At 45.1% G+C, this 10,693-nt stretch overlaps 1 protein-coding gene across 1 annotated transcript in view; it reads left to right on the top strand.

The window, feature by feature from the left end:
• LOC111975543 (zinc finger protein GLIS1-like) overlaps positions 1-10,693 on the top strand; it is a 130,071-nt gene that overhangs the window by 71,572 nt on the left and 47,806 nt on the right. The gene's annotated exons all lie outside the window — the stretch shown is intronic.

Here is a 10,693-nt window from a genome sequence, read left to right as displayed (position 1 = left end):
TAGCATTCATAGTGGAGGTGGACGCGTCCGAGGCTGGGGTGGGTGCCGTGCTATCACAGCGCTCGGGTACGCCACCAAAACTCCACCCCTGTGCTTTCTTTTCGAGGAAGCTCAGTCCGGCGGAGCGTAACTATGATGTGGGGGACTGGGAGTTGTTAGCGGTAGTCAAGGCCCTGAGGGTGTGGAGACACTGGCTTGAGGGGGCTAGGCACCCTTTTCTCATCTGGACCGACCACCAGAATCTGGAGTATATTCGGGCAGCTAGGAGACTGAATCCACGTCAGGCAAGGTGGGCCATGTTCTTCACCAAATKTAGGTTTACTTTGTCTTATAGACCAGGCTCCCTGAACGTAAAAGCCGACGCGCTGTCCCATCTTTATGACACGGAGGATCGGTCCACCGAGCCTACTCCCATCCTTCCAGCCTCGAGGCTGATGGCACCAGTAGTATGGGAGGTGGACTCGGACATCGAGCGGGCGTTACGGGCGGAGCCTGCGCCTCCTCAGTGTCCGGCTGGGCGTAAGTATGTGCCGCTTGGTGTTCGAGACCAACTGATTCAATGGGCTCACACCTTACCCTCCTCGGGTCATCCTGGGGTGGCGAGGACAGTGCGGGGCCTCCGGGGGAAGTATTGGTGGCCCACCTTGGCTAGGGACGTTAGGGTTTATGTCTCTTCCTGTTCGGTATGCGCCCAGGGTAAGGCTCCTAGGCACCTTCCTAGAGGGAAGTTACAACCCCTCCCCGTTCCACAACGGCCATGGTCTCACTTATCARTGGATTTCCTGACCGATCTTCCCCCGTCTCAGGGGAACACCACGGTTTTAGTGGTTGTGGATMGGTTTTCTAAGTCCTGCTGTCTCCTCCCATTGCCCGGTCTCCCTACAGCCCTACAGACTGCGGAGGCGTTAATCACCCACGTCTTCCGGCACTACGGGGTGCCGGAGGACATCGTCTCTGATCGGGGTCCCCAGTTCACGTCCAGGGTATGGAGGGCGTTCATGGAGCGTCTGGGGGTCTCGGTCAGCCTGACCTCCGGTTATCACTCCGAGAGTAATGGGCAGGTGGAGAGAGTGAACCAGGAGGTGGGTAGGTTTTCTGCCAGGTCGTATTGCCCAGGACCGGCCCAGGAGTGGTCTAGGACGTCCCATGGGTGGAATGGCCCAAAACTCACTCCGTCACTCCTCGACAAACCTATCTCCGTTCCAGTGTGTGTTGGGCTACCAGCCGGTCCTGGCACCTTGGCATCCGAGTCAGACCGAGGCTTCTGCGGTGGAGGAGTGGGTGCAGCGCTCCAAGGAGACCTGGAGGCCGTCCAGGAATCCCTCAAACAAGCCAGTGGACGGCAGAAGAGGATTGCTGACCGCCACCGCAGTGAGGCCCCCGTGTTGTTACCGGGGGACAGGGTCTGGCTCTCGACCCGAAACCTACCCCTCCGCTTGCCCTGCCGGAAGCTGGGGCCGCAGTGTGTTTGCCCTTCAAAGTCCTGAGGAGGATAAACGAGGTTTGTTATCGATTACAACTCCCTTCCTTATTATCGTATTAACCCCTCGTTTCATGTGTCTCCCTCAGGCCGGTGGTAGCTGGGTCCCCTGCAGGACGGTGAGGTGCCGGAGGTCCCTCCTCCCCCTCTGGACATCGCAGGGGTCCCCGGCGTACACGATACGGCCATTCTGGACACGAGACGCCGGGGAGGGGCCTGCAGTACCTCGTGGATTGGGAGGGTACGGTCCGGAGGAGAGGTGCTGGGTACCTTTGGGGACATCTTGGGATCCGTCAATGTTGAGGATTCCATCGCCTCCATCCGGATCGCCCTGCGCCTCGCCCTCCCGGTCGCCCTCGGGCCGGTGTCGGGCGCGCTGCGGGAGCCGTACTTCACGATTCCTACCAAAGGTGGCTCCCCTTCCTGTTCGGGGTGGCGCTCGCGGTCACCGGCCTATTAGCTGCCACTGATCCTTTTTCTCCCCTTGTCTGTTTATTAGTTGCACCTGTGTTTAGTTAGGTTAATTGGTTGGGCTTATTTACCAGCCGGCCCGCCTGCTGGTGTGCAGGATTATTTTCTGTAGACGTTTGTTCTCGTCTGTACGTCACGGTTGTTTGTATATGGTGTTTTGCTGAACTGTTTAGTTCCCCCCTGTTTGGGCATTTGTTTGAGTTGCGTCATTTGCACCTGGTGTGGTGTAAAAAAAAAGATCGCTACCCTGAACTCGCTGCTTGCTGCGCCTGACTTCTTCCTCCCACCACACCCCGGGCGTTTACAATGGCAGGGGAATGCAGTGATTGGAAAACAGACTTTACACAGTGGTTTGGAGATTTTTTACTATTTCATTACACCATGCAGGGGAATGCAGTGATTGAACAGCAACGTTTACACAGAGTTTGGTGATTTTTGAATAGTCATTACACCATGCAGGGGAATGCCAAGATTGGACAACATACTTTACACAGAGTTTGGCGATGTTTGACTAGTCATTACACCATGCAGGGGAATGCAGTGATTGTACAACATACTTTACACAGAGTTTGGAAATGTATGAAGAGTTATTACACTATGCGGTGAATGCGGTGATTGGACAACATACTTTATACAGAGTTTGGAGATGTTTGACTATTCATTACACCATGCAGGGGAATACAATGATTGGACAACAGACTTTACTCAGAGTTTGGAGATGTTTGAATATTCATTACACCATGCAGGGGAATGCAGGTATTGGACAACATACTTTACACAGAGTTTGGAGATTTTTGACCAGTCATTACACCATGCAGGGGAATGCAGTGATTGGACAACAGACTTTACACATAGTTTGAAAATGTTTGACCTTTCATTACAACATAAAGGGGTATGCAGTGATTGAACAGCAACGTTTACACATAGTTTGGAGATATTTGAATATTCATTACAACATGCAGGGGAATGCAGAGATTGGAAAAAAAACTTTACACAGAGTTGGGAAGTTCTGGACTAGTCTTTACACCATGCAGGAGAATGCAGTGATTGGACAACAGACTTTACACAGAGTTTGGAGATGTTTGACTAGTCATTACACCATGCAGGGGAATGCAGTAATTGGACAAATTACTTTACTCAGAGTTGGGAGATGTTTGAATATTCATTACACCATGCAGGGGAATGCAGTGATTGGGCAATAGACTTTACACAGTGTTTGGATATGTTTGACTATTCATTACCCCATGCAGGGGAATGCAGTGATTGGACAACAAGTTGGAGATGTTTGATGAGTCATTACAACATGCAGGGGAATGCAGTGATTGGACAACATACTTTACACAGAGTTTGGAGATGTTTGGGGGGATTTGCTATTACTTGCTCTGGTTCTTTAAATTTTCATCTTGTTTCAGAAAATAGTTTTTCTTAGTCACACATAGTTTGAATTCATGGTGAAGTTGTTCATGACAAATCAAGGAGAAACATGGGATACCTTTCCGAGCACAGCTAAAATCCATAACAAACTGATTTCATCCTCATGAAAATTCCCATGTCTGCTGGTACTGGTAATCCTTCTAAGAAAACAGAGACATTTCTGTCCTCCTAATTTAATTGTTTTTCTTCTTCCCCCTTCTTTTCCCTCACTCCGTCGAGCACCTGTTTAAAGGAGCTGTCCTTTCGACTTTGTTATTTTTCATTTACTTGTGCCCCCAGGTTTTTCAATCATACATCCACTACTAAGCAAACAAATAAGTTKTGGGCCTATGCAGCAGACACAAATATAGATGAGTTATGAGATTTAAAGCAGGAGAAGGCAGCTTTGGACTGTAATACACAACATCTGCGGCGGACAGCAGTCACACAACACAGAGCGTCCCGCAAACTCCTCCAGCCTGTCATCTCCCACCCCAGTCATGCTGTGTGTTATAAGTGTTATATAAATCGAGAAGAGAGGAGAGGAAGAATTAACTGATTATTATTAACCGTTCATGTGCTCATCTTATMATTTATGGAGCCCAAAGTGGCACCGGGTTGAATTGTCACGCTGGATTTCCAGGTGCATCCGTCATGTGGTTTTGGCAGCTTGTTGTTTCTTGAGTTCAGATATTTTAGCGTCTGGGCCCTAACATGGGCTGTGTCCCAAATTGTGCCCAATTCCCTATATAGTGCACTATTTTTTTTACCAAAGCCCATGCCGCCAGTTCCCTCCGAACKAAGCTGCCCTCACTCAGTACAGTACACCTCTTGAACGCTCCCGTCCTCTCTTCCCCCACTCTCCTCCTCTTCCCTCCTCACCGCCTCCGCTCCCCCCAAAACATCTGCACATCTGTTTTTTATTCCCCGGAATCTCAGAAGACTTAAACACATTAAACACTGGCACAAGCGCAGTCTCACCCCAGCACTTAAAACAGCGCTTAGGTGACTTAAAAGGCAGAGGCGAGAATTATAGAAAATGAAGTGTCACTGAAAAAAAAAAATCGCCTGAGATTACCACCAATTACACTTAATCATGCACCGCACCAGGACATCTGCTGATCAGATGCAGCAGTACTATTGTCCATAGAGACTATAGAGAGAGAGAGAGAGAGAGAGAGAGATCAGATAGACGAAGAACAGAGAGACACAGAGAGAGAGAGAGAGAAATAGAGAGAAGAGACTGTGAAAGAAGGAGAAAGAGACCGAGACCAAAAGAGAGACAGACAATCAGAATCTGGATCCTATCGTAATTTGTGTGAAATGAGAGAGATCCATTATTCGAGGAATGCTGGGTTCAGAATGATAGCACGTGATGTGATATGATGATGTGATTGAATATCAGGTCATTCTGAGTGTAGAATGCATTGAGGAAAACAATACAGGAKATGCAAATCTGGAGATAATAGTCACTGTTTTTGTGGGGTTAGCTATGCTCTTTCTTTGTTAGAGACATGTGGGATGTTCTGTTTTATTAGTCATTTATTAGTCATTCAGATAGAGAGGGAGTTAGCCAAAGCACAAACTGATTTATCTCAACATGACTCTCTGATGATTTGCCCCTTTGGCAACAAGAGTACAGCCTTACTGTACACATGTGTATACCAAATGGCACCTTATTCCCTTTAGTGCACCGCTTCTTGCCAGGGCCCATAGTGCTCTGGTCCAAAGTAGTGCKCTATATGGGAATAGGGTGCCATTTGGGATACAGATGTGGCACTCATATGGAAATACGTGTTTTTCTAAAACCAGATCGACGTCAACGAGTCAAAAGAGAGAGCATGACATTTGTTCTGGTTAATTGTARTTGTTGCCTGTCTTGTCTCTTTATCTCTAAATGCAGAACTGGATTCATTCATCCATGGAAATAGTTTGTAAGGGCTTTCCATTTGTGGTTTTCGATGCATCTGATTTCTTTATGGCTTTGCTTTGTGTTCTCGAGGGGGTTTGAAACGGAGGAAGCATGACAAATGGATGACCTAAGAGCACTGAATTAATAAGGGGTGATTGGAACCTCATTTATCCCCTTGACACAAGCCAAAAAAAAGAATCACATATGTCCCTCAATAGAAGTTCTCCAGTAACCACATATATCCCTTTATAATTACCCCACGTCTGCATCTATAGTTCATGTGTTCGTTCATGTGTAATAGAGAGATATTCTTCTCATCTAATCTCACTATCTCCCCCCGTGGGGAATAGTGAGCTCAACCGTTTCTAATCATCCCGCAATGATAGTAATAGATCTATAACCATGATATCAAACAGGGTATTTTCCTGTGGTCCTGTTCCACAAGTTGTTTTTCTGGGAGGTGTGTAAGAACAAGAAGGAGGGAGGATAACAATAGAGGCCTTCTTCTGGGCTTCATCTCAGCTCTCTCTGGTTGCGGATGCTGACATCAGTGGGTGTTTGTAAGGATGGGCCAAAAGCACATCTGTACATGGTCTTGATAGAGCAGCACAGTTGCCCGCGGTGATTCTGGCAGCGGCCTGTAACGAGTCTCTCCCTGATCCCATGCCCTGAGATTGTCACCTCTAATTGGCTCTGAACGCTTGCAAGTGTGCATATCATTATCAGAGCAACCAATGACCCCCCCGCCCCCCCTCTTCTTCAAAACGATTTCACTTACAAAANTCTTCTTCAAAACGATTTCACTTACAAAATACATGACTGAAATCATGGAGTTCATTTCAGCTCACACTTTGGAGAGAATTGGGGAAAAAAGAAGCCCTAAATGATTCCTTAGAGACCACSCGTGACCACTCTTACAGGACCTAACCGCAACATGACCAGTCAGCACTGATCTGACCCCTGCGTGTTCCCATCACTGTGTCAGCGCAACAATGGACCTCTCTCTCACCCTCCCTCCATCTCTCGCTCGATCTCTGTCACCGGCTCTGTGTGTCTTCCATTTCACCTCGGTCCCAGGTGCTTCCACTGGCTTCCACCTCCTGATCAAGCCAGCCCTAACACACAATGAAATACTCACAATGTTGAATTACCATGGCATATTCAATATAAACTGAATTTACGGTTGGTTTCCTTCCAAGCCACCATATGTTGAGAAGCCTGTTTCTCCTCCTAGCCTGAGCATGACTGATTCTGTTAATGTAGCAAAGCTTTCAGCCGGGCGTTCAGTCTGTATGCTTTATGGAATATAGAACAACTATAGGACTTTAMTACAGACACAGTGACTGGAGTGGAGGCACCCTGGTTTATTGTAGAAGAGTGACTGTTCTAATCTAGATCTAAAGACAGACTAGTTATATGGTGTAGTCTAGGGTGTGACCTGATCAGGAAAAACTCCTTGTCCTACCAATTGCCTATAACTAGGGCCAGTTTTTCCTGATGATATACCCTAGCCAGCTCCTACCTCCTCAACCTGGTCTCAGTGTCCTAATCKTCTCCATACAGTTTAGGCTCCTCTCGCAACCTGGTCTCAAAGCATTTCGTATTATTCTGTACGTAAATCCAGAACATGCCATTTTTGAGTAGGATATGTTACGTTTCGTATGTMATTTATTAATTTATCGATTCCATCACCCATTTTGTATATGTTATGAATAACAATTTGTTTTATATGTCACAAATTTTCTACATTTACAATATGTTACGAATTTTCTAAACATGGAAGATGTTACGAATTTGCTAAATGTATGATATGTTACAAATTCTGTCTAGATGGCTAATATTAGCTAGCTGGCTAACGTTACCTAGGCTAAGGGTTAGGATTGGGGGTTAGGGTTAAGTTTAGGAGTTACGGTTAAGGTTAGGGTTAGGGGAAGGGCTAGCTAACATGCTAAGTAGTTGCAAAGCAACTAAAAAGTAGTAAGTAGTTGAAAAGTTGCTAATTTTCTAAAATGCCTAAGTTGTCCGTGATGAGATTCGAATTCGCAACCTTCATTTTTGCCTTAAGTAACCATCTGTCTTATGTAACCATACCAAACGTAACATACTAATTTGAGTGTGCTAGATGTACTTTTACTATGTTACGTCTAGTCTATGAGACCAGGCTGAGCTTGTAGCCCCAAACTAGCACCTCCAGTGTGTCTTCTCCTTTCCCCAATGTCCTCTCCTCCTACTCCAACATCTCCTCTATACTTCACTATTTCCTGATCCGGAGTTCCATGTTCCTCCTCTCATCCTCTCCTTCGTAGAGATGTATCTCTTGGAGTGCCAGGTCAAAGGTCATTGCTCAGGGAGGCAACTTCAAAGATTGCCAAACACACCGTAGCAAAGCTTGAAACAATTGTTTGTATTTGAATTTTTTATTTTTTTATTTTACTAGGCAAGTCAGTTAAGAACAAATTCTTATTTTCAATGACTGCCTTGTTCAGGGGCAGAACGACATATTTTTACCTTGTCAGCTCGGGGATTCGATCTTGCAACCTTCCGGTTACTAGTCCAATGCTCTAACCACTAGGTTACCTGCCACCCCAATCTCTATAAACAGAAGAAATCATAGGTAATCACTCCGCTTTTGGGTGTTCGCGCAGCTTTGCCTTGATTTACATAAAGTACTTTCTACTGGCAAACAGCAACTGTTTCCAAACAGGGAAACAGAGAATGCCTCTTCTGAAGTGCATTGTATTTTATTTGGCTTGATTGTGTGGCTCAATCTGTTTTGTCTGGGTATATGTTGTATTTCATTGTTCATTGTACCTGATCCGAACATAAGCTACATCTTAAAGACATACCGTACAGAAAATAGTATATGGTATGGTTAGACCATAGGCTTTATGCTGTTCTCACTTTGGCTGTGTATTTTATAGGGTGCTTGGAAGTGCACATACTAATACAGTTGTAGGATCTTAATTTGATTACTCTTTTTTTGCTGAGAATTTTCCTGTACAGCAGAAAATGCAAACTTGAAGTGTATTTCAGTTTTTAAAAGGCTTCTAAAGTTGGTCATTTCCACTTGAGTGGTGCAGTGGTCTAAGGCACTGCATCGCAGTACTAGCGACTCCTGTGCGACTCCAGTACTAGCGACTCCTGTGCGACTCCTGTACTAGCGACTCCTGTGCCGGGCGCAATGCACGCTGACACGGTCGCCAGGTGCACAGTGTTTTCGCCGATACATTGGTGAGGCTTGCTTCCGGGTTAAGCGGGCATWGTGTCAAGAAGCAGTGCGGCTTGGCTGGGTTGTGTTTCGGAGGATGCATGACTCTCGACCTTCGCCTCTCCCAAGTCCGTACGGGAGTTGCAGCGATGGGACAAGACTGTATCTACCAATTGGATACCARGAAATTAGGGAGAACCATTCTAAAAGAAAAAAAGACATGTCAGACTTGATTTGCCCAAAATGAAAAATGTATCAACCCCTACAAAAATGTCCATGAATTATAATCAACATAATAATTCACATTTCTGGTTACTGCAGGATTATTTTCCCGCTGTAGCAGAGTGGCTCAAATTAAGATCCTACATCTGTATTCACTCTTTAAAACAGGTGTGCGTGTGCACCTGTGTGTGACTGCACATAGTGAAAGGTTACATACGGTCAAAGCCATGGTATACACGCATTTGAATTCTCTATCCTGACTCATGTCACCATTGGCAGTCCTGATTGAATCACTCTTATTCCAGATGAGGCAAGAAATACTTGGCCGTCAATCAACAGGCCTTGAAGTTTTCATACACAAACACAGTTGGATATGCTAACTGTGGAAACGCGCAGCCAAAAAGAAAAAAAAAGAAGAGGCAGAACGCTCCAGAACTTTATAAACAGAACCATTTGTATTCCTTGAAAACAGAACAGAGCTGAAAGAGTTCTTGCCTTCTGTTTATGGCTCTGAGTGAAACCAGCATGCCTCTCAAAGTCCCTCAGCGAGCGACACTGCAGTGTTTGCACTGACTTTCTATACCTCTCCCCTCTCGCTCTCTATGCATCACCTCTCCCTCTCGCCACCTCTCCCCTAGTCTCTTTTTCTCTTTCCAATGCCAATCACGCATCTCCACCTTAACTTATTTTTCTATGACTTCTTCACAACTTCTCCCTCCCTCCTTCTCTCTCGCTGACTACACCTTMTTWAAAAAAAAATCTTTCTCAGCCTGTTACTTTATCCTCGTCTTTCTGTTTTCTCTATCCTCATGCCTTCCTCCTCCATCTCTTTTTCCTTTGATTCCTTTATATCACTTAAGGAGTGTTTGGGTGCCTGCATTGATAATAGCTCAAGAGATGTGATAACATTGTCAATAACATCATTATGAGCAAATTCAATTTGAGAAATTGAGTTAGGGAGGTTGGAGCAGGGACATGTGGCCTCCTACACACGAACGAGCATCGGGGGTATTGTCTTTCCTTCTGGAAATATTTCGACATACACAGCCCCCCCTTCACTCACTTTCATGTGTCAAATTTCAGATTTCTAGTCATATTCTGATATGTTTTATGGAAACATTTTGTTAGACATACTAAAAGCCCCCCAAAAAGCTTTTCTTGGTTATATTCATGTCATGTGGTGCTAAATATATAGATTGTTTATGCTAGTGGTTCACCATACTATCTCACAATTTCAACARAAATACATTTCCTGTAATCGAATTAGAATTACCCAGCTGACACAAGAGTATTTGGAACATTCATCAATGCAAACAATTAGCTAATTTCTCGCTCTTTTTTAGTTTTCCCACATTACTAATAATATCAATGAGATCCACACTATAAAGTGTTATTGTCTACACACTGAAGAAGGCTGTTAAGCCAACAAGTCTGTATATYCTAACTGGATGTAGTAAAAKATWATAATAATTTAAAAAAGATGAAGTAAGCTTTATGCAATCTTTTTMAGTACGGACCCATCACACTTTTTTGCTTATCTGTACACAGTTCAACAAGAATTTACACAAGTCTAATCTTTTGACGTCATCAGCTTTTAAAGGTCACCAAAGAGCACAAAACCACTCCATATATCCACYGATCCACAAACTCGAAGCCAGCGATTGTTCTCGAGAGATCGATCGTAATTTGATACAATTTCAACATGTCACTGATGGAAGCGTCTCAGAGGAGATATGTTGCACTCTATGGCAGTTATTAATCTCTCTGTTCTGTCGTTAGAGTAGCGAAACAGGCTAACAGAGCCAACTTCCAGCTAGAGATCCAGAGAGGGACTCTGAGGGGTTATAGTGCTGTCATTGTCATCATAAGTTTGTATTTATTGGTGTTGTGTGTGTTTGCTTGTGCAAACAAACTTCCCCGTTGGGAGTGAATAAAATCGGATCTTATTTTTGGGACTTTGAGGGTTACAGACAGTGTTGTCATTTTC

Source organism: Salvelinus sp. IW2-2015, linkage group LG16 (genome assembly GCF_002910315.2).
Source record: "Salvelinus sp. IW2-2015 linkage group LG16, ASM291031v2, whole genome shotgun sequence".
Lineage (NCBI taxonomy): Eukaryota > Metazoa > Chordata > Actinopteri > Salmoniformes > Salmonidae > Salvelinus > Salvelinus sp. IW2-2015.
The sequence above is the reverse complement of the archived record's forward strand: the minus strand, read 5'-3'. Positions and strand labels throughout refer to the sequence as shown.